The sequence below is a fragment of the Elephas maximus genome, chromosome 18 (genome assembly GCF_024166365.1).
Source record: "Elephas maximus indicus isolate mEleMax1 chromosome 18, mEleMax1 primary haplotype, whole genome shotgun sequence".
NCBI lineage: Eukaryota > Metazoa > Chordata > Mammalia > Proboscidea > Elephantidae > Elephas > Elephas maximus.
The window spans coordinates 53,449,525-53,473,320 of NC_064836.1; positions in this window are offsets into that span (position 1 = coordinate 53,449,525).

Consider the following 23,796-nt stretch of genomic DNA (forward strand, 5'->3'; position numbering starts at 1 on the left):
AAATGATAGAGACACTTTGGAGAAGTTTAATAGTCTTTTATAAAATTAAATTTTCAATTATCATATGACCCAGCAGTCCCACTCTTAGGTGTAAATTATTGAAAAATGAAACCTTATGTTCAGATCAAAATCCACATGTTTATAGCAATTTTAGTCATATATTTGAAAAAACTGGGAACAATTCCAATGTTCTTATGCTGTCAGATAGATTAATTGTGCTACATCCACACTACGGGATACTTCTCAATAATAAAGAGCAAACTATTGAAACATGCAATCACATAAACAAATCTCAAATGCCTTGTATTTAAGTGAAATGAGTCAGACTCAAAATGACATTTATAAAACATTCCAGAAAATGCCAACCTACAGGATGGAGAACAGTTATTTGGGCTGGACGATGGGGGAAAGACTTGTTCACAAAGAGTCATTGTGAAGGAGTTTTTTGGGGAGATGGAGCTGTTTCGTACCTTGTTGTGTTGGTGGTACATGACTTTATACATCTGTCCACACTAATAGAATTATCTTCCAAAATCTGAATTACGGTGTTGTTAGGTGCTGTCGAGTCAGTTCTACGTACAACAGAATGAAACACTGCCAGGTCCTGCACCATCCTCACAATTGTTGTTATGCTTCTGAGCTCATTGTTGCAGCTATTGCGTCAACCCATTTCACTGACCCTCTACTTTACCAAGCATGATGTCCTTCTCCAGGGACTGGTCCTCCTTGAGAACATGTCCAAAATATGAGAGATGAAGTCTTGCCATTCTCGCTTCTAAGCGGCATTCAGGCTGTACTTTTCCAAGACAGGTTTGTTTGTTCTTCTGGCAGTCCATGGTATACTCAATATTCCTTGCCAATACCATAATTCAAATGCGTCAATTCTTCTTTAGTCTTCCTTATTCATTGTTCAGCTTTCACATGCATATGAAGCGATTCAAAACACCATGATTTGGGTCAGGCGCACCTTAGTCCTTAAAGCGACGTTTTTGCTTTTCGAACACTTTAAAGAGGTCTTTCGCAGAAAAATTCTATGGTATGTAAATTAAAAAGTAAATTTAATCCCCCCTAAAAGTAGAAATAAATTTTAGAAATAAAATGCCTTTACCCACTAGAATAATCAATTTATAGGCTTGAATAATTTCCGAAGAAGTTACCGTTTCCACATGATGTTACTTTTTACTTTATTGGAACTGTTTCTTTACAATATGAAAATATTTCCAAATGATATGAAAAAAAAAAGTTTTATTTGTGGGGACCTTGGCTCTCTACTCGGCTTTTAACTATAACTTACAGGACAGGCAACAATATGTCATTCATGAAAATTGACCAAGAATATCATTATTAAGTACCTCATCGAGTAGAAGGATTTTCATGATTTTCTGATGGACTTGGTAACATCAATCTTTAAGAATTGACAGGTCAAGCCCGTCATCATATTTAAATCTTTACTTTGCCTCAGGTTCAATTCTGTTCCTGTGAAAGGGCAATGGCCATTGGTGCTGTGAGCCCTGCCATTAATCGTTTCTGAAGTTATGCCACTAAAATTTTTAGTAATTTTTGTAAGATTGAAGAACTGCTCTATTTTTTCTACTAAGATAAAACTGCAACTATCTTCTTTATTCTGTTTCTTCCTGAAGATTCATGAACTACATTAGCTGTAACTATTTCTGATTTTCTAGTATTAGAAGTAATAATTTTTCTCTCAATGTATTTTTAATAAGTCCAATAGCGAAGAGTATTACAGTCTCAGTTCTTTCAATGTGTCTAAAGTGAGTAGCAGCTATGCCTGTCATAATTGTCTTGAAGACTTTAAGTTCTTTATCTTGCTATGTGTTCGACGGCTAACAATTTCCAAGACACTCATGTTTTTCAGGGCATCATTCCACATTCCACCTCCTAATTCCGTGAACTTCCTCTGCCTGTTTCCTACAGCTGAACTTTCACTACTGATTCTACAACTGCTCCCTTGTACTTGACGTTTCTGAACATGTCAGGATGTATAAAAGTTCAAGATCAATACAATTCTTTCCTGTATTAACCATGATTCCTGATCTTTCCAAACCAAAAATCAAACTGTGTTATAACTCATGGAATTGTGCTGAAGTCATAAATGTTTTATGAAGTCATACATGTTCTATTCAACACCATATGGAAACACCAATTTCATTGTTGGTCTCACAAGGACCATGCAAAATAAGATTTGTCATTGGAGGTATGAGCTTGGATAATTGGAAACGAGTTTGCCACCTTTATGGTAATCCCACCGGAACAAAAATTCACATGTATTCCTTTCCAGCATGTGAGATAGCTTTTATTTGAAACATTGCTCATCGAGCTGAAACTCTGTGCACTGTGATTTATTGTACTTGAAATAAGGATTTTACAGTTATAACCTAATGGTAATAGAAGCAGAGTTATCTACATGCATGAAAGGCCTTGTAATATTTTCTTCTGTCTTCTCAGGCATAGGCCTATTACAATGTATTTACATCATACTTTTGAAACCTTTTAAGCTATGCATTACATATTCATAGGTTCTAAATTATCCGCATCTACTTTATTCACAACTTGAAACAATGTTAACAAATCTTATGGTTCCTCTTATGTTCTTAATAGGTCTTCTACCTCCCCACTCTCAGGATTTAAACAAAAGCCCAAGAGTAGCAACAGTGACTTACTTTTTATTCTTTTGGCATTCGTCAAGCATGGATACACATACGCCACAGCACTATAAGGTGTAAATGTAAAATAAAATAAAGTTTATTGGGAAAACTCACAAACAGAGATGCAGCAAAGTGCATTACTCCTCCAACCTCTTGGCATCGTGTCGAGGGCCATGCTTGGATAGAGCACAGCTGGAGAGCCTTTGAGCTTAGCTTCCGGTATCAGGCTGTTTTAGAAATTGAGCTAATTCACACTGCTGTGCCAGCTGCTTACTAGGCTAGCAAAAGGGGAGAGGGGGGAGAAATGAGCCTCAGAGCCATCCAGACTTGTCTCTCTCAATCCACCCCATGGCCCTTGGTGGGTCATTAAGTATGAGTCTTTCCATTAGCTCTCATGGACTCTGGGTCAAAGTGATTCTTGCATAATTGCCCGGGAGGTTCCCTGCAGCTGGGACAGATAGGGAGCCACTGCTTGAAACAATTGTAAAATATGTCCAAAATATGAGAGATGATTTTGGCCTTTTCATCTATATCCGAAATAGGAAATTCATACCCGCTACATGCTTTCTGAGATCAGAGGTATTCATTCCTGACCAATTGAGGTCATCCCTCTTTGTTTATATGCCAGGCTGTACTTCTACTTTTTTGGAAAAATAAGTTATATAGGGAACCAGGAGTAAACATTTTGTTATCACAAGCAACTCATGGTCGTAGAGGAATGTGGTTGTAAAAGTACGAGAGGCAAAGTCACTATTCAGGTTCATGTCTCTTGTTAGGTGCCGCGGAGTCAGTTCCAAGTCATAGAGACCCTACAGGTGTCTCTCTAGGCATCCTCAATCTGAGCAACACAAATTATCCATCTGCCCACTAAGGTTATAACTCTCCATTTTTATACCATGGCCAAAAAAAAAAAAAAAATGGAGATGGCTGTTATGGATTGAACTTTGTCCCCCAAAAATGTGGGTCAGCTTGTCTAGGCCATGATTTCCAGTATTGTGTGATTGTCCACCATTTGGTCATCTGAAGTGATTTTCCTATGTGCTGTAAATCCTACCTCTATGATGTTAATGAGGCAGGATTAGAGGTAGATATGTTAATAAGGCAGGACTCAATCTACAAGATTAGGTTGTATCTTGAGTCAATCCCTTTTGAGATATAAAAGAGAGAACTGAGCAAAGAGACAGGGGACCTGCTACCACCAAGAAAGCAGAGCCGGAGCAGAGTGCATCACTGGGACCTGGCATCCCTGCAGGGAGATTCTCCTAATCCAGAGAAAGACTGATGACGATAACCTTCCCCAGAGCCAACAGAGACAGAAAGCCTTCCCCCGGAGCTGGAATCCTGAATTGGGACTTCTAGCCTCCTAAATTGTGAGAGAATAAATTTGTTTTTATTAAAGCCATCCACTTGTGGTATTTCTGTTACAGCAGCATTAGATAACTAAGACAATGGCCAAACTGTTTCTCCTCAGACTCTCCTGGCTCCCTACCATCTGACCCTAAATGCTGTAAGGCAAGGCAAAGGTACAAAACAATATACAATTTTAAAAAAGCAGGGGGCTTTGTGGATGTAGTCAATGGAGAGGCTAGAACAGTTGACATTCTGTAAAAACTTTTCTCATTGGGTATCCCAGTCAGCGGTTCTGTTACAATGTGGGTGCGAACGTCTAGCAAGCAGTAGTAGAGTTGATGGTCACACACAACTGAGTGATTTTATCACTGCAGATGATTTCCTCTACATATGGTCACTTCACATTGATGTGGATATGTGTAACATTGAGTTCAAGATTTAGTTGTTCTGCTTCCATGGAGAGATGTCATTCATTTAACAGTCTTTTTTGCCTTTGGCAGTCTATTCATGGACAAACCAAAGGTCCGACCATATAGTTAAACCATTAGTGATAAACAATGCATCTATGTCAGGTTTATTTCAGCTAATTTCTTGATCAGAAAAACCAGTGTTTAGCCCATTACCTCGAACCTCCAACTATGTGTGCTATCAACAACTTATATCATTATGATTGGCAGATGACTGTGGCATTCCATAGGATTTACCCACCTTGTAGAAAGGCTGTTTTTCATGTGACTCATGCCCATTTCTAAGGTGTAAAATTTGTTAACATGGTCCCTACTGAGGTAGCAGTTTGGGTAAAGCTTTGGGTGGGTCCTCACTGTGAGAAATAAGTGGAGTCACTTGTTCATGAAGTTGACAAAAATGAAGACTAGCCCTTGATTGACTGTATCATGTTCATATTGAAACATAACATTCTCAGGCTTGCCTTACCTGATGGGATTTTTGGTTTAGAGAGTATACTTTGCAGAAAGAGTCACAACTCCTTTTTAGTAAGAATGATCTGCCTTCATTAGAGCCCAATCATAGGCTAGCAGCTGTTGTTAAACATTGGAATAAAATTCTCAAGTCCAGAAGCCACTGAATACCAATGGATTTCTTCTTATATGTTTATTGTTTATGTTTTGTTTTGTTTTGTTTTGTTTTTGTTGCTTTTTGTTAAGGCTCCAAACAGCTGAGACTGGTCCCAGGAATCTGGGGTCTAAAGTAATTGGAGGCCCAATGATTGGGCTTGTCTTACAAATGTATGGACACTCTTCAAGATTGTAGGCTGCCAGTCAAATGTTGTCACTAATATGATGCCTTGTTAATAGAGATTTTAGTAAAGTTCCCAGGTACAGAATATATTTTCTTCCATATCCCTTCTTTGCAATAGGATAGAGAAAGACCAGAAAGTTGTATTTAATAATCTATGAAATGTCTCTAAGGACTCCAGTCATCCAGTTCTTCCCAACATTAGTTGTGTGGAAGAGTCTTCATTTAAGGTCCATTCATGTTTCTTCACATTACTTGGATGCCACATAATGTCATGAGAAGAGTTTTTTTTTTTTTTTTTAGTGGGAATTAGTATCAAAATGTTATTAATATCCTGGAATGTTTTGACACTATCTTTAAGTCCATATTGTACTTAGTTTTGTTCAGTACCTGATGACACTTCCTGGGGAAGTTTGAGAAAGTAAAAGCATACTGTGTTACCTGTCAATTAAAGGCAAACCGACTTAGGATTTTTATTAGTTTACTTATTTTTTACATTAGGGAAGTATGGAAAAGAGGGCATTAGCAATGCCCAAGGTTAGATATAAAATATCACTGGTGACAGCAATTTGTTCAGTCCCTGTAATGATATGTTGCTTTGCAGGAACAATTCCGTCTTTATAAGCCTCAACAGTCCACAGTAAGTCTCCAAACACCAGTGACTTTTAATGATGTTTCACTGGCCAGAATGGGAGATAGTTTTTATAGCACCCCTGCCTCCAATTATTCCTGGATGAGGAGAGTCAAAAAAAATATTTTTCCTTCTCCTGAGAGGTGACATTGCTTTAATGTTATAAACCTGGAAAGAGTTTAAGAGTACAAGCAGTTCTGGGCCATGCATTCGGCTGTTAAAAAAGTCACCAAGAAGAATCATTATGAATGCATCTGACCAGTAGATCCATGTACCTGTGCACTCAGAATATCCATACCAATTTAAAGGCAGACTAATACAGAAGAACAAGAAAAATCCAGAACGCCCTCGCTCTTCAGGATGTCCCTCAACGACAACAGCAACAAAAATTAACAGCCACTTAAACTGCAATATCTTCATAATTCCCTTACATCCAATAATCTAGCTTTTTAAATCAATGCATTGGTTTGTCTCCATTTTTCACTGCAGAAGTACTCAAGTATGTTCCAGGTTTTCATATCAGTCCATCAGCCTGGCTACATTCTAACCAGCCCCATGTAGTCCCTATATTGGCATACCCCTAGCAATTTTATTCTGTGGAATTCTCCATCGTCCTTCAGTGATGCTGGTCTTTGTAATATTATTAAACATGTTTTAGGCATCTTATCTTCAAATAAAACTACTGCCCCAAGAAAAGCTCCTTTTTGTGACTATATCAGACTCTGGCCTTCAGCTATAATCTATTTACATGGAATGGAATCCTTCTTCCTTTCTCAACTCTACCTGCCGTTCCCACTCCAGCTCTTCTGCGATCTACCTCTTTCCCACTAGTTACTGATAGTCTCATTACTGTCTGTTTTCTCTTTCCCAGGAAATCCATTATTCTAAGATTTCAGACCATGCCATCTCCCTACAAAGAATCTACTGCAGTTAGAGTAGGACACTATGACCATCTCACCCAATTTAGGTCTATATGAACTCAATCACCAGCTTTCACAGTGGCCCTCCTCTGGGAAGGAATATTTACCAGCATACCATGACCCAGTTGAACTCTCCTATTTCCAAAAGTATCCCAGGTTACAAGGGCATCTACTCCTTCATGGTTGCCAACCATTATAGAAAAGAGGAATTGACCCACCACTCTGAAGGTAAATAAAGAAAGTTTTGTTTTTTGGAGGAAATTTCCAGATAGAGACAGCTCTCTCATCATCTCACCATCTTGCGGAAAGGGTCTGGCACACCTGGACTTGACACACCTGCAGGAAAGTCATTCTACCCCAACCTCTCCATATTCCTATGGAAAAAGAAAAGGTGGACAAAGGGTATCTAAGTGACTGTTTAACAGTGATAAAAGGAAATGACCTCCTCCATTGACCTAACTCTGGCCTCCTGAGCCAGGGACAGGGAATGAGCCTTCAGGACCATCCAGAGTTGTTTCTTTCTATGAGATCAATTTTATTCTGTTTTCTGGTTGTATTACAATGCATGTTATATTGTTCCTTCAGTATTTTGTTGTGTTCTAAAGCTAAAGCAATGATCAGAATGTTCCTCTAGACATTCAATTATTAGCCAGGGGTCCTCTTTGGAGCTTATATTCATCAACCTAGGAGATATGATTGAAGGGAGACCTGGCCCTAAGCTGTAACTCTTGCTCTGATCTATTTGACTGGATAATGGATAAACAAGCATTATCCAGAGAGCCAAGAATCAAAGCCAACTCTTCTGATTCAGGTAACTACATTCTTATGCCAGACATTGGACACCTCATCTATGGCATTTTTCTCTAAAGACCCTAGCATCAAGGCAGTTTCTTTTTCCAGGATGTAGTTATTTACCCACTCATCAGCTACATTCTGTTTGACTTGAGTATTCTTGACCTGAAAAAACTCTTTGAAACATACTGTAAATGATATGTGTGATTCATCTTAACTTCTTCAATTTACTGATTCTTACACATTTTAGGTAAAACTAGCATGTCTTAGAGACTGGCGCTTTCCTCCTGGGCTACCTGGCAGTTAAGAACAGGTCAACAGGTCATTTGGATGGACATTCAGAGTTACTGAGTAAAACAAAAGTGGCAGATGGACATATAAACAAGCTGAAAAGCAAAGAGAGATGCTATCTCCTCTATCATACTCATCATTACTTGCGATTAAATCAGTTGACACATTTGTCGTTCTCCACCATCTAAGTATTAAACACATTGAGAGTTTCATCTTGTCTCACATAGAGTATTGAAATGACTATTCTCCCTGACTTCAATTCATACTCAGTGCTCCCACTGACACAGTGGCTGCAACAATGTACTCAAGCATAACAAGGATTGTTAGGATAGCACAGGACTGGGCAGTGTTTTTTTCTGTTGTACATAGGGTCGCTATGAGTTAAAAAACTGGCTAAATGGCACCTAATAACAACAACAAGCTCCCATTTAGCTTTTTAAACACAGAAATTATCCCATCAGTCATTTCCCTAAAACTTTCAATGGCTCTCTCCAACTTCAGGATAAAGCCACAGCCTAACCCCTTAACCTAGCAAAAAGGATGACCTACTCCAAACCTATTCCTTCTCCCCATTCCACATCAGTGGGACTTCAGGTACTTGTGACCATGTGAAAGGCACCCCTGAAATTGTCCAGTAAAATAAAAATGTCCAGCACATTCCCTTCAGCCATCCCTGGACTGAAGCTGCATATCCACTATATTGTGGACATTAATCACAAACTAGTATGGTATTAATTATTTGAAGGACAGAGATGGAGTTTACACTGTAAAGACTCAAAGTCTCTCCTCTTAACCCACTTTTGAGCAAAATGTAACCTCTTTGGGGATTGAGGAAACCCTGGTGGTGTAGTGGTCAAGTGCTACGGCTGCTAACCAAAAGGCTGGCAGTTCGAATCCACCAGGTGCTCCTTGGGCACTATGGGGCAGTTCTACTCAACCCCGTGGGGTTGCTATGAGTTGGAATTGACTCGAAGGCAACAGGATTGGCTTTTTTTGCTGTTGTTTAGGGATCGAATATATTCCATGCATCTTTGTTCTCCTCACTGCCTGTAAGATAGAGCCTGGCTCGTACTTGATCCTCAAAATGAATGTGTCAGATTAATTAGATTAATTGATAGCAAATAAACAGCTCTATGGAACAACCAGTTGGAATTAATGTACAGTTCTCAAAAAGAGAAACTCGAACGTGTACTCCAAGGGATCAAACTAATGGCATTAGCATGAATTAACCGTGGTGAATGAGTGAGTTAATGAACCATATATTCGGCCTACACAGATATACATGTATACAGGGGAAAAAATGGCACAATGCTAAAGCTTCTTTTATCTCATTTACCTACTTCTTTGGAAAGCAGGAAAAAGCATTCTGAAATCACTTTCCCCAACAATATTTTTTCAGTCTCTGCCATTGATTGATCTTCATCAGTTTTCGCCTTCAAATGATAAAAAGGGTGGAATATAAACAAAGAGCTGCATGCACAATACTTAGGTGGAGAATATTCATCAGTGTGACCAGTTTTAACTTAAAAGGAGTAAGGAAGAGCAGTCTCCTAATACCCAAGTATAGTTCTCAGCTTTAATGGAAAAGAGACAATTAGAACAAAGGCACTTGCTCAGTTCAAGTCACAATTCATCAAGCTGTCAAAGACAATAAAATGCTACATATCTAATCTCTCCTGTTAACCATAATGTAGGCAATGCAATTACATTGTTGCAGCAAATTGACAAGAATTAGAGGAAGAATTAATGTTAAAAAACCTGAAATTTTCTGTCCCAGTAAATGGTGTTACTCATATTTAAAAATCTGGTAAAGAAATATTAAGTATTAAATGAACTAGTGATAAATACTTACTAAAAAAGACTCATTTTATTTCTCGGCATTATTAGAGATTTTTTTTTAGGTATATAAGCAAGGAAAAATAAACTAATACCTCAAAAGCCCTATGTTAAAATTAAAACCAAGTCATAATTTTAGATGAAGTGGAAAGTAGTAATACGAACACTTTATAATACATAGAAATAAAAGGGGACAGATAAATTTCATTTCACAAATGATCAGAACACTTTGCACATATTTCTTCCATAAATGGTAGATTCACATCAGAACAGAAGAGTAAGCTGTACCTGGCTATGAGATTATACAATTAAATGTAAAAAGCATTTCTTAAATGATGTATATTGACAAAGCTCAGTTCTTGGTACTATAAGGATTACATAAAAAGAAAACAAGGTCCCTCCTCTAAAGGTACAACTATTAGTTGATGATCCATAACTGCAGGGTCTGACCAAGATAATTCCACAATCCTCTGGGCTACACTGTGTATAAAAATATCATGGCCATACAAGGATCTATTGCAGTTTATACTCTACTTTTTATGTATGCCAAGAAAATGAAGAACACTTATTTTTCACGCCTGAGCAAATCTTGCTTCAAGTCCCACTCTGCTGTATAGCACTGATGAGAAAGCTTCTTCCAGTTTGTTTGATATTCTCATTTTATTAATTACTCAGTAAATTCAAAGTTCAATCCACTATCACTGCTTCTTCCCCCACTCCCATCTCTTTCCACCTGAAATGAATGGCATGTATAGACAGGTGGAGTTTACAAGACTTTGAGGAAATGGACAGCCTCTTAAACATGCATCCTGTCTTCTGGAGCCTGGCTGATATGTCTTGTGGGTCAGAGACCTTGGTTCTCTGTTGCTTGCTCAGAAGCACCTCAATTCTTGGAGTCTCCCTATGTCATCACTATAGCCTTGGCCACAAATGGACTTTGCTCCATCAGATTAGCCTTCCCCCTGCACCCTCCTTCCTGAAGCTTTTCAACCAGCAGTTTCAGATATCTACAGTCTTCCAGTACCATGGAGAAATGTGTCTCTCTTCCTCTTCCACCTATACACCAAAGCCACCACTAGCTCCAGGTGTCTCTCTTTCCTTGCTTAAGTAGGGCAGGCATCCATTTCTATTCTAATGTCACCACCCTATATTGGAATTGTCACTTTAGAGATCCAAATAGGAAGTAGAACACTGCTCTCTTTTTGTTTTTTCTTTTCCCCCAAAAAAACACTCTTCCACCTTCAACCACAACAAAAAAATATACCCAGTGTAGGAAAGTTGAAATATGTGTCTACTCCTTGCTTCTTCCCTCCTATCTATCCTGTAATTTCCACACTTCCCTAGAAAAAGAGAAAAAAAAAAAAAGCTTTTTCTTATTTTCTGTTAGCAGACATGTCACATATGTTAAAATCTTATTATTTTTCCTCCAGGGAACATATAGACACATAATTTTCCCCTAATTATGAACAGGTTTCGGAGAAAGGAAAAGCTTCTCTTTAATAAGCAAACCACACGTCCAGAAATTTCTCACAAGTATTATCCCTGTTATACTCATAATCTCACTATAAATATAGCATAGAAAGATGATGTTAATGCTGTGAAAGCAGAAATAAGAAAGAGTACATTAATTAAAGAGGCTGATAAAAGTTTGGAAAAGTGGGCATTTGATTAGAATTGTAAGGATGAGCAGAATTTCCAAATGAACAAATGACATATTTAAAATTCAAGATCTACTTAAGTCTATAACAATGTAATTATTGACCAATGAAACACAATAGTTCTGTAGTAGACACATATAAGTGCTGCCCAGATCTCCGCTCGAGGACAACTTGCTGATAAGCTGCAGAGAGTTTACTCAGCAGGTGGTCTATGACTGTTAGCTCCATAGGTGTCTGCCTACCTTGTTCGAAGTAACATCATTTCTGGAAGGGCCCATATTTGACTGAACAAGGTGAGAGTATAAAGTCTTAGGAATTTTGGCCTGATATAAGACACTTTGATGGGCAACATTCACTCCAGAGCTCCTAACAAATTGACTGGGGCTCTGTTGGGTCTTTCCAGGGCCACATTTTTTCTTTCTTCCTTTACTTTCACAGAAAGAACAGACATCTCGTTAATTAACACCTTATACCCAAAACTCCATCTCAGCACCTGGAGAACCCAAAAATGGTGTCCAAGAAAGTAGGTCATAATATGCACCTTTGGGGCTAGATTACTCTTGCTGGTGATGAGGATATCATCACTGGTGGTATATTGAGAATATTCATCCAATAAGGGGCTGTTAATGGTTTAAAAAAACAGAAATCAAAACCAGTTGCCATCAAGTCAACTCCAGCTCAGGGCAACTCCATGAGTTCAGAATAGAACTGTAATCCATGGGGTTTACAAGGCTGTGATCTTTCAGAAGCAGGTTGCCAGGCCTTTCTTCCAAGATGCCTCTGGCTGGGTTTGAACTGCCAACCTTGTGAGTAGTAGTTGAGAACTTAACTGATTGCACCACCCAGAGATTCACAGTTAATGCTTTACCAGTAGTAATTTGGGTAATCTGAGAAGATGAGCTATATGAAGAACACAGCATCAGGACTGAAGGAAGACTCATTAACAACCTGAGATATGTAGATAACACAACCTTGATTGTCAAAAGTGAAGATGACTTGAAGCACTTGTTGGTGAAGGTAAAAGATTATGCAGTCTCCAGTGTGAATTACACCTGAACATAAAGAAAATGAAAATACAAGTAGACCACTGAACAACATCATGATAAATGGTGAAGAAATTGAAATTTTCAAGGATTTCATTCTTCTTGGATCAAAAATCAATTCTCATGAAGGAAGCAGTCAAGATATCAAATGACGTATCGCACTGGGCAAATCCGCTGCAAAAGAACTCTTTAAAGTGTTAAAAAGCAAAGATGTCAATTTGATGACTAAGGTGTACCTGACCCAAGCCATGGTATTTTCAATCATCTCATATGTATGCAAAAACTGAACAATCAAAAAGGAAGATTGAAGAAGAATTGATGCATTTGAATTGTGGTGTTGGCGAAGAATATTGAATATCCCATTGACTGCCAGAAGAACAAAATAAAACTGCCTTGGAGGAAGTACAGTCAGAATGCTCCTTAGAAGCAAGGTTGTCTAGACCTCATCTCACTTACTTTGGACATGTCATGAGTAGGAACCAATCTCTGGAGAAAGACATCATGCTTGGTGTTACAGGTTGAATTAAGTCTCCCTAAAATGTGTGTCAATGTGGCTAGGCCACAGTTCCCAGTATAGTGTGGTTGTCCGCCATTTTGTGTCTGATATGATTATCCTGTATGTTGTAAATCCTAACTTCTATGATGTTAATGAGGCAAGATTAGAGGCAGTTATGTTAATAAGGTAAGACTCAATCTACAGGATTAGGTTGCATGTTGAATGAATCTCTTTTGAGACATAAAAGAGACACCGAGCAGAGAGGAGACGGACCTCATACCACCAAGAAAGAAGTGGAGCATGTATGTCCTTTAGAGCCGGGGCTCCTGTGCAAAGAAAATCCTAAACCAGGGGAAGATTGATGACAAGGACATTCCCTCAGAACTGACAGAGAGAGAAAGCCTTTCCCAGGAACCAGTGCCTTGAATTTGGACTTCTAACCTCCTAAACTGTGAAAGAATAAACTTCTGTTTGTTAAAGCCATCCACTTGTAGTTCTGTTATAGCAGCACTAGATAACAAAGACACTTGGTAGAGGTCAATGAAAAAGACCCTCAATGTGATGGATTGACCCAGTGGCTATATAACAATGGGCTCAAACATAGCAGTACTTGTGAGCATGATGCAGGACTAGGCAAACATTATACATAAAGTCACAGTGAGTCAGAGTGGACTCCACAGAAACTAACAACAACAACTATGGAAGGGGGAAATAAATTAGCACACATAAAGCATCAGGCTTTGCAACTTAGGGAGGAAATAGTAGCCATAGGATAAGAGGACTGGATGACTATGGCCAAGCACCACTACTGCTCTATGGAGAAGGATAATAAGCACCCAAGCATGAGTAACAAGCTACTGTCAGCAGATGTGAAATCCAGAGGACTGTTTGCCTGCTAATAACTCTCATCACCTGCAGTGGCAGGGCAGAAAAGGGCAAAAAGGTCTAGGATCTAACAGTCCAGAGTGGTCCAGCAACAAACAAGGTTAAATGCCCAACTAAAACAAGTTGTTTAGATCAAGATCACGGGCTGAATTAGGAAAACCTGGGACCCTGACATACACGATGGAACTCTTATCCAAATATATATGAAAAAGTTGACCCAAGTGGTACAAGAGGTAGACTGTGGTAAACAGGAAGCTGTGTCATGCAGAGTCTCCTTAAAGGAATAACATGCAATGGGGAATGTGCTCAGACCACACCCTCCAGTTATCATCTTCTTCAGGGTTTGACTCACCACAGAGACAGCCTTGCCTGAGGTTACATCCTTCCCAGGGAAGTCTACATCAGGATACATCCAGATACTGAGAAGAAAGTATAAGGATTAAGCCAGTCAGCAGGATGCAAGACACTCTGATAAGCAAAACTTGACCCACAGCTCCCTGCTGGGTTGGTAGATACTTTGTCAGGATGGCTTTGATTGTTGCCTCTGCCCAATCCTGCTCCCTCTTCTTTCCTTTAACAGGTGTTGATTTCTAATAAATATCTTGAATTTCTAAACTTCATCTCAACTTGTGCTTCCTGAGATACCAATCTGCAACACAAACAGTTTAAAAATACTATTATTATACAATAACCAAGATGCACCTAAAAAGTTTTGTTTTGGTTTAGATTTTTTGCCTATAGATTCATAAATTACTGTTAATGAAATATTCAATTAGAAGTTTTTTTTTTCCTTTTTTTTGCATTTTGGAGAATTTTTCCAGGGTCTAAAACAATTCACCTCTTCCCAGTAGCAACTCAATCTGTAATAGTTGATAATCCATTTCAATTATTCAGTTTTTTGATGTCTTTAGTTCAGTCTTAATATGCTATGCTTATTCTTAGTCTGAAAAACAGGAAAACACAGGGATTGTCTGAAGTACCTGAGTTAAGCAGAACAAAGATCATATTTATAAAGTAGATAATGAAGGTTAACTGGGATACCGATAATAACAACCCTTATTATTTCATGGACAGTCACTCCAAAATATCTTATTTACAGATTGACCAAGGAAGTAGGACTACTGAAACTGGTATAGAATTAGGCATTTATTACTGGTATTAGATCTTACACAATTGTGGAAGAAGCTAAGAAAGAAAAAGTCCAAGTAGGGATGTTGAGCATGTTGGAGAAAGTAACTAACCAGGGACCAGGAAAGGTGCCTGTTGCCTCTGTATCTGATGGTGGGCTGAAAATGTCTTTACCAGGGCAGGCAGCTGGTGAGAAAAGCTAAATGGAAGTTTAAAGAAAGCAAGGAAAAACTTGAATTTATGAAGACAAATTTGAGCCCATGCACGTACGTTGGAACCAGCTGGTTCTACTCTATAAGGACAGATTGGAACCTACTCTGGTCCATTAGAACTAGATGGTTCCAATAGATGAGGACAAATTGGAACTATCATTCCCAGGGTGGTAACCAATAGGAAAAGATGGGACCCTGCACTCCAGAGCTGTACACAGACATGGCCCAGACCTCAGAGAAGTTTAAGGAGATCAGTGAGGAGCTGCAGGTCTGGCAGATTCCCCACCCAACTGATGAACCAACAGATTAACACCAGCATGTGCAAGCTGCAGAGGGATCTGCAGTTCTTCCCCCCTTATCCTGGGCATACAGGCTGCTGCTTCACTTCCATCTTGCAAATCTTGTTCAAGGTTCTCTTTTGGCTGATCATATCTCAAAGCTGTATTGTCTTAGTCATCTAGGGCCACTATAACAAATACCATAAGCGGATGGCTTTAACAAAGAGAAGTTTGTTTTCTCACAGTAAAGTAGGCTAAAAGTCCAAATTCAGGGCATCAGCTCCAGGGGGAGGTTTTCTCTCTTTGTCAGCTCTGAAGCGAGGTCTTTGCCCTCAATCCTCCCATGGTCGAGGAGCTTCTCAGGTGTAGGGACCCAGGGTCCAAAGGATGTGCTCTGCTCCTGGTGCTGCATTCTTAGTGGTAAGCTTGCTTCTCTTTCCTTTTATCTCTTGAGAGATAAAAGGTGGTACAGGCCACACCCCAGAGAAGCTCCCTTTACATTGATTGGATCAGGGAGGTGACCTGAGTAAGGGTGATATTACGATCCCACCCAAATCTTCTCAACATAAAATTACAATCACAAAATGGAGGACAACCACAGAATACTGGGGATCATGGCCTAACAAAGTTGAGACACACATTTTTGGGAGGACATAATTCATTCCGTGACATCTATCAAGAAGCAAATTTTGGGAAATTTAGTTCCAGCTTAGCTAAGTTGACAGAGAACAAACCCACCACGCCAGAGTTAGTTCTTGTGAGCCTTTTTGAGAAGAAAGTTCTGTCACTGGCAACTCAAAATCCTAAAGAAGTTCTGGGAAAGCACATTTTAGCTTAGCATCACAGAGCGAGAATGGGTTGTTTTGTGAAGTGGTGGTCTCTGCCACTGAAAGCGACCAGACTCTGAATGACTCTCAGCAATGCTGTATAAGTGATTTCTGGTTTCACTCTTTTAATAATCATTCAACAACAATGCATTGAGTGCCTACTATTTGCCAAATATTTTTTTGAAGACTGAGTATACATATGAAAAGAAAGAGACAAATATCTATATCTCAGGAAGCTTAGAGTCTATGAAGGGAAGACACATAATAAATTATATAATATGTAAAATTGTGTTCGATGCTATGGAGATGAAAATACAGCAAGAGGGAAGGGGAGTTCTAGGGTGGAGTAAGGGGTTGTAATTTAAAGCAGGATGATCAGGAAGAACTTATAGGCAAGAGGACATTTGAAAAAAGATCTAAAAAAGCTAAAGGTGTGAACCAGAATGACATCTGGGAGAACATTCAGCCAGAGCAAAACAAAGAGTGCAAAGGTCCTGGTGTGGGAGCAGACCTCCTAGTTCTTCTTATGACAATGTGACTAGAAGAGAATAAACAAGGGGAATAAGAATTGGAGATATGAGGCTAAGGACATGAGACAGGAATTGGGGAAAGGCAGGTTGTATACTGCTTTACAGGCCTCTGTAATGATCTCTCTCTCTCTCTCCCTCTGTTTCTCTCCCTTTCTCTAATGATACCAAGACAATAGTGTTTAGCAGAAGAGTGATATGATAAGACTTATATTTATACCAAGTCACTCTGGATATTATATTGAGCACAGGCAATTTTAGAACTAGAGAGCTCTGTTAGGAAGCAGCCATTGAAATAATCAAGAAGAGACATAGACATAGTTTGGACAAGAGTGGAAACTACAAAGAGGTGGTTAAAAGTGGTTGGACTCTGCATATATTTGAAGGTAGAACCATATACGGATGGACTGGATGAAGAGTTTTATAGAAAAAAGAAATCAAGAATGGCTCCAAGGCTTCTGTCTTGCCCAAGTAGAAGGATGGAGTTGCCATTAACTGATAGGGAGGAGCATCAGATGAAAGTTTTAAGGAAAGGCAATTGGGATTTCAATTTTGAACACTTTTTTAATAATTTTTATTATGCTTTAAGTGAAAGTTTACAAATCAAGTCATACAAAAAATTATATATACTTTGCTAAATACTCCTAGTTGTTCTCCCCCTAATGAGAGAGCACACTCCTTCTCTCCACTTTCTATTTTCTTATCCATTCGGCCAGCTTCTGACCCCCTCTGCCCTCTCATCTCCCCTCCAGACAGGAGCTGCCCACACAGTCTCATGTGTCTATTTGATCCAAGAAGCTCACTGCTCACCAGTATCATTTTCTATCCTATAGTGCAGTCCAATCCCTGTCTGAAGAGTTGGCTTTGGGAATGGTTCCTGTCTTGGGCTAACAGAAGGTCTGAGGACCATGACCTGAGGGTCCTTCTAGTTTCAGTCAGACCGCTAAGTCTGGTCTTTTTACAAGAATTTGAGGTTTGCATCCCACTGCTCTCCTGTTTCCTCAGGGGTTCTCTGTTGTGTTCCCTGTCAGGCAGTCATTAGCTGTAGCCAGGCACCATCTAGTTCTTCTGGTCTCAGGCTGACGTAGGCTCTGGTTTATGTGGCCGTTTCTGTCTCTTGGGCTCATAATTACCTTGTGTCTTTGGTGTTCTTCATTCTCCTTTGATCCAGGTGAGTTGAGACCAATTGATGCACCTTAGACGGCCACTTGCTAGAGTTTAAGACCCCAGATGTCACTTTCCAAAGTGGGATGCAGAATGTTTCTTAGTAGATTTTATTATGCCGATTGACCTAGATGTCCCCTGAAACCATGGTCCCCAAAACCCCTGCCCTGCTATGCTGGCCTTCAAAGTGTTCAGTTTATTCAGAGAACTTCTTTGCTTTTGGTTTAGTCCAGTTGTGGTGACCTCTCCTGTGTTGTGTGTTGTCTTTCTCTTACCTTAAAATAGTTCCTGTCTACAATCTAATTAGTGAATACCCCTCTCCCTCCCACCCGACTCTTGTAATCATCAAAGAATATTTGTTATAATAGTGGTCTTATAGAATATTTGTCCTTTTGCAATTGACTAATTTCATTCAGCATAATGCCTTCCAGATTCCTCCATGTTATGAAATATTTCACAGATTCATCACTGTTCTTTATCAATGCATAGTACTCCATTGTGTGAATATACCATAATTTATTTATGAATTCATCTGTTGATGGGCACCTTGGTTGCTTCCATCTTTTTGCTATTGTAAACAGTGCTGCAGTGAACATGGTTGTGCATATATCTGTTCGCGCAATGGCTCTTACTTATCTAGGATGTATTCCAAGGAGTGGGATTGCTGGATCGTATGGTAGTATTATTCCTAGCTTTGTAAGGAAGCACCAAATTGATTTCCAAAGTGGTTGTACTATTCCCACCAGCAGTGCATAAGTGTTCCAGTCTGTCTACAACCTCTCCAACATTTATTATTTTATGTTTTTTGAAATAATGCCAGCTTTGTCGGAGTGAGAAGGAATCTCATTGTAGTTTTGATCTGCATTTCTCTAATGGCTAATGATTGTGATCATTTCCTCATGTATCTGTTAGCTACCTGAATGTCTTCCTTAGTGAAATTCCTATTAATATCTTTTGCCCGTTTTTTAATTGGTTTGTCTTTTCATAGTTGAGTTTTTGCAGTATCATGTAGATTTTAGAGATCAGATGCTGATCAGAAATGTCATAGATAAAAACTTTTTCCCAGTCTGTAGGTAATCTTTTCACTCTTTTGGTGAAGTCTTTGGATGAGCATAGGTGTTTGATTTTTAGGAGCTCCCAGTTATCTAGTTTTTCTTCTGCATTGTTAGTAATGTTTTGTATACTGTTTATGCCACGTATTAGGGCTCCTAATGTTGTCCCTATTTTTAATTTCATGATCTTTATTGTTTTAGATTTTATATTTAGGTCATTGATCCATTTTGAGTTAGTTTTTGTGCATAGTGTGAGGTATGGGTCTTGTTTCATTTTTTTGTATGTGGACATCCAGTTATACCAGCACCATTTGTTAAAGAGACTGTCTTTTCCCCCTTTAACTGACTTTGGGCCTTTGTCAAATATCAGCTGTTCATAAGTGGATGGATTTATGTCTGGATTCTCAATTTTGTTCCATTGGTCTATGTATCTGTTTGTTGTACCAGTACCAGGCTCTTTTGACTACTGTGGTGGTATAATAGGTTCTAAAATCAGGTAGAGTGAGGCCTCCCATTTTGTTCTTCTTTTTCAGCAATGTTTTACTTATCTGGGGCCTCTTTCCCTTCCACATGAAGTTGGTGATTTGATTCTCCACCTCATTCAAAAATGTCGCTAAGTTTGGGTCAGGATTGCATTGTATCTATAGATGGCTTTTGGTAGAATAGACATTTTTTACAATGCTAAGTCTTCCTATCCATGAGCAAGGTATGTTTTTCCACTTATGAACGTCTCTTTTTGGTTTCTTGCTGTAGTGTCTTGTAGTTTTCTTTGTGTAGGAGTTTTACATCTCTGGTAAGATTTATTCCTAAGTATTTTATCTTCTTGGGAGCTACTATAAATGGTATTGATTTGGTGATTTCCACTTCGATATTCATTTTGTTGGTGTAGAGGAATCCAACTTATTTTTGTATGTCTATCTTGTATCCAGATACACTGCTGAACTCTTCTATTAGTTACAGTAGTTTTCTTGAGGATTCTTTAGGGTTTTCTTTATATAAGATCATTTCATCTGCAAATAGAGATATTTTTACTTCTTCCTTACCAATCTAGATGCTCTTTTTTTCTTTATCTAGCCTAACTGCTAAGGCTAGGACCTCCAGCACAATGTTGATTTAGAGCGGTGATAAAGGGCATCCTTGTCTGGTTCCCTATCTCAAGGGGAATGCTTTCAGACTCTCTCCATTTCTGATGACATTGGCTGTTGGCTTTGTATAAATGCCCTTTATGATGTTGAGGATTTTTCCTTCTATTCTTATTTTGCTGGGAATTTTTGTCATGAATGGCTGTTGAACTTTGTCAAATGCCTTTTCTGCATCAATTGATAAGATCATGTGATTCTCATCTTTGGTTTTATTTATATGATGGATTACATTAATTGTTTTTCTAATGTTGAACCATCCCTGCATACCTGGTATGAATCCTACTTGGTCATGGTGAATTTTTTTTTTTAATATGTTGTTGAATTCTATTGGCTAAACTTTTGTTAAGGATTTTTGCGTCTAAGTTCATGGAAAAAAATAAAAAAACTGGCACTTGGTTTGGTTGGTTTCGTAAGTTCATGAGAGATATAGGTCTGTAATTTTCTTTTTTTTGGTGTCTCTACCTGGTTTTGGTATCAGGGATACACTAGCTTCATAGAATGAGTTTGGGAGCATTCTGTCCTTTTCTATGCTTTGAAATACCTTTAGTAATAGAGGTGTTAACTCTTCACTGACAGCTTGGTAGAACTGTGCAGTGAAGCTGTCCAGGCCAGGGCTTTTTTGTTGTTGTTGTTGTTGTTGGAAGCTTTTTGATTACCTTTTCAATCTCTTCTTTTGTTATGAGTTTATTTAGTTGTTCTACTTCTGTTTGTGTTAGTTTAGGTAGGTAATGTGTTTCTAGAAATTCATCCATTTCTTCTAGGTTTTCAAATTTGTTACAGCACAATTTTTCATAGTATTCTGATATGATTCTTTTAATATCAGTTGGGTCTGTTGTAATATCACTCATCTCATTTCTTATTTGGGTTGCTTCCCCTCCTGTTTTTCTTTTGTAAGTTCAGCCAATGGTTTATCAATTTTGTTAATCTTTTCAGCTTTGGGTCTTACCACTGACAAAAAAACACTTTGGGTCTTATTACTTATTAACTCTTTCAACTGTTTTTCTGTTCTCTATTTCATGTAATTCTGCTCTAATTTTTATTATTTGCTTTCTTCTGGCACCTGAGGGTTTCTTTTGTTGCTCTCTTTCTATTTGTTCAAGTTATAGGGATAATTCTTTGATTTTGGCCCTTTCTTCTTTTTGTATATGTGCATTTATTGATATAAATTGACCTCTGAGCACTGATTTGGCTGTGTCCCAAAGGTTTTATAGGAACTGTTTTCATTCTTATTGGAGTCTATGAATTTCTTTATTCCACCCTTAATGTCTTCTATAACCCGATCTTTTTTGAGCAGGATATTGTTCAGTTTCCAAGTGTTTCATTTCTTTTCCCTGCTTTTTCTGTTCTTTATTTCTACTTTTATGGTCAGAGAAGATGCTTTGTAATATTTCAATGTTTTGGATTGTGCTAAGGCTTGCTTTAGGACCTAATATGTGCTCTATTCTAGAGAGTGTTCCATGTGCACTGGAAAAGAAAGTATACTTGGCAGCTGTTGGGTAGAGTGTTCTGTATATGTCTATGAGGTCAAGTTGGTTGATTGTGGCATTTAGATCTTGCATGTCTTTATTGAGTTTCTTCCTGGATGTTCTATCCTTCACCGAAAGTGGTGTGTTGAAGTCTCCTACAATAATTGTGGAGCTGTCTATCTCACTTTTCAATGCTGTTAGAGTTTTTTTTATGTATCTTGCAGCACTGTCATTGGGTGCATAAATATTTAATATGGTCATATCCTCCTGGAATATTGTCCCTTTAATCATGATATAATGTCCTTCCTTATCCTTTGTGGTGGATTTAGCTTTAAAGTCTATTTTGTCAGAAATTAATATTGCCACTCCTGCTCTTTTTTGATTGTTGTTTGCTTGATATATTTTTTTCCATCCTTTGAGTTTTAGTTTGTTTGTGTCTCTAAGTCTAAGATGTGTCTCTTGTAGGCAGCATATAGATGGATCATTTTTTTTTTTTAATCCATTCTGCCCCTCTCTCTTTATTGGTACATTTAGTCCATTTACATTCAGCATAATTATGGATCAGTATAAGTTTAGTGCTGTCATTTTATGCCTTTTTTTGTGTGTTGTTGACAGTTTCTTTTTCCCACTTAATTTTTTGTGCTGAGTAGTTTATCTTTATATATTGTCTTTTCCTCTTATTCCTTGTCGTTGATTTTTTTTCTGCTGAGTCTCTTTTTTTTCTTGTATTTTATTTTGATGAGTAGGTTTCTTAGTCTCCTTTGTGGTTACCTTAATATTTATCCCTATTTTTCTAAGTTTAAACCTAACATTTATTTCTTTGTGTCGCCTTGTCTTCCTCTCCATATGAAAGATCTATGACTACATTTTTTAATCTCTCTTTGTTGTTTTAATGTTGTCTTCTTTTACATAATGACATCACTGTTTCCCTGTTTTGAGCATTTTTTTATCTTGATTTATTTTTTTGATTTCTCTATCCTGGTTGACATCTGATTGCTCTGTCCAGCGTTCTAGTCTTGGGTTGATATCTGATATTATTGATTTTCTAACCAGAGAACTCCCTTTAGTATTTCTTGTAGTTTTGGTTTGGTTTTCACAAATTCCCTAAACTTCTGTTTATCTGAAAATGCTCTAATTTCACCTTCATATTTGAGTAACACTTTTGCTGGATATCTGATTCTTGGCTGGCAATTTTTTTTTTCCTTCAATGCTTTATATAAGTCATCCCATTGCCTTCTTGCCTGCATGGTTTCTGCTGAGTAGTCCAAGCTTATTCTTATTGACTCTTCTTTGTAAGTGACTTTTCGTTTATCCCCAGCTGCTCTTAAAACTCTCTCTTTACCTTTAATTTTGATAAGTTTGATTATAATATGTCTTGGTGACTTTCTTTTAAGGTCTACCTTATGTGGAGTTTGATGAGCATCTTGGATAGATATCTTCTCATATTTCAAGATATCAAAGAAGTTTTCTATCAACAAATTTTCAACAATTCTCTCTGTATTTTCTGTTATCTCTCTCTTTTCTGGTACTCTAATCACTTGTAGATTATTTCTCTAGATAGGGTCCCACATGATTCTCAATGTTTCTTCATTTTTCTAAATTCTTTTATCTGATTTTTCTTCAAATATATTGGTGCCAAGTGCTTTATCTTCAGTCTGACCAATTCTGCCTTCCACTTGCTCGATTCAGCTCTTCTGACTTTCTATTGAGTTGTCTAATTCTGTAATTTTATTGTTAAACTTCTGAATTTCTGATTGCTATCTCTCTATGGATTCTGGTAGCTTATTAAATTTTTCTTTATGTTCTTGAATAACCTTTTTTAATTTCTTCAACTGCTTTATCTGTGTGTTCCTTGACTTCTTCTGCTTATTGCCTGAACTCCTTTCTGATGTCTCGAAGAGTTCTGTATATGAATCTTTTGAATTCTGCATCAGGTAATTCCAGGAAGGCACCTTCATCCAGAAGATCCATTGATGCTTTGTTTTGAGAACCTGTTGAAGTGATCATGGACTGCTTCTTTCTATGATTTGATGTTGACTGCTGTCTCTGAGCCATCTATAAGTTATTGTATTGTTTATTTTATGTTTGCTTACTGTATTCTGGCCTCTTGCTTTGTTTTGTTTTGATATGCCCAAATAAGTGAGTTAGTCTGATTATTTTCACATTTGAAGCTATAAC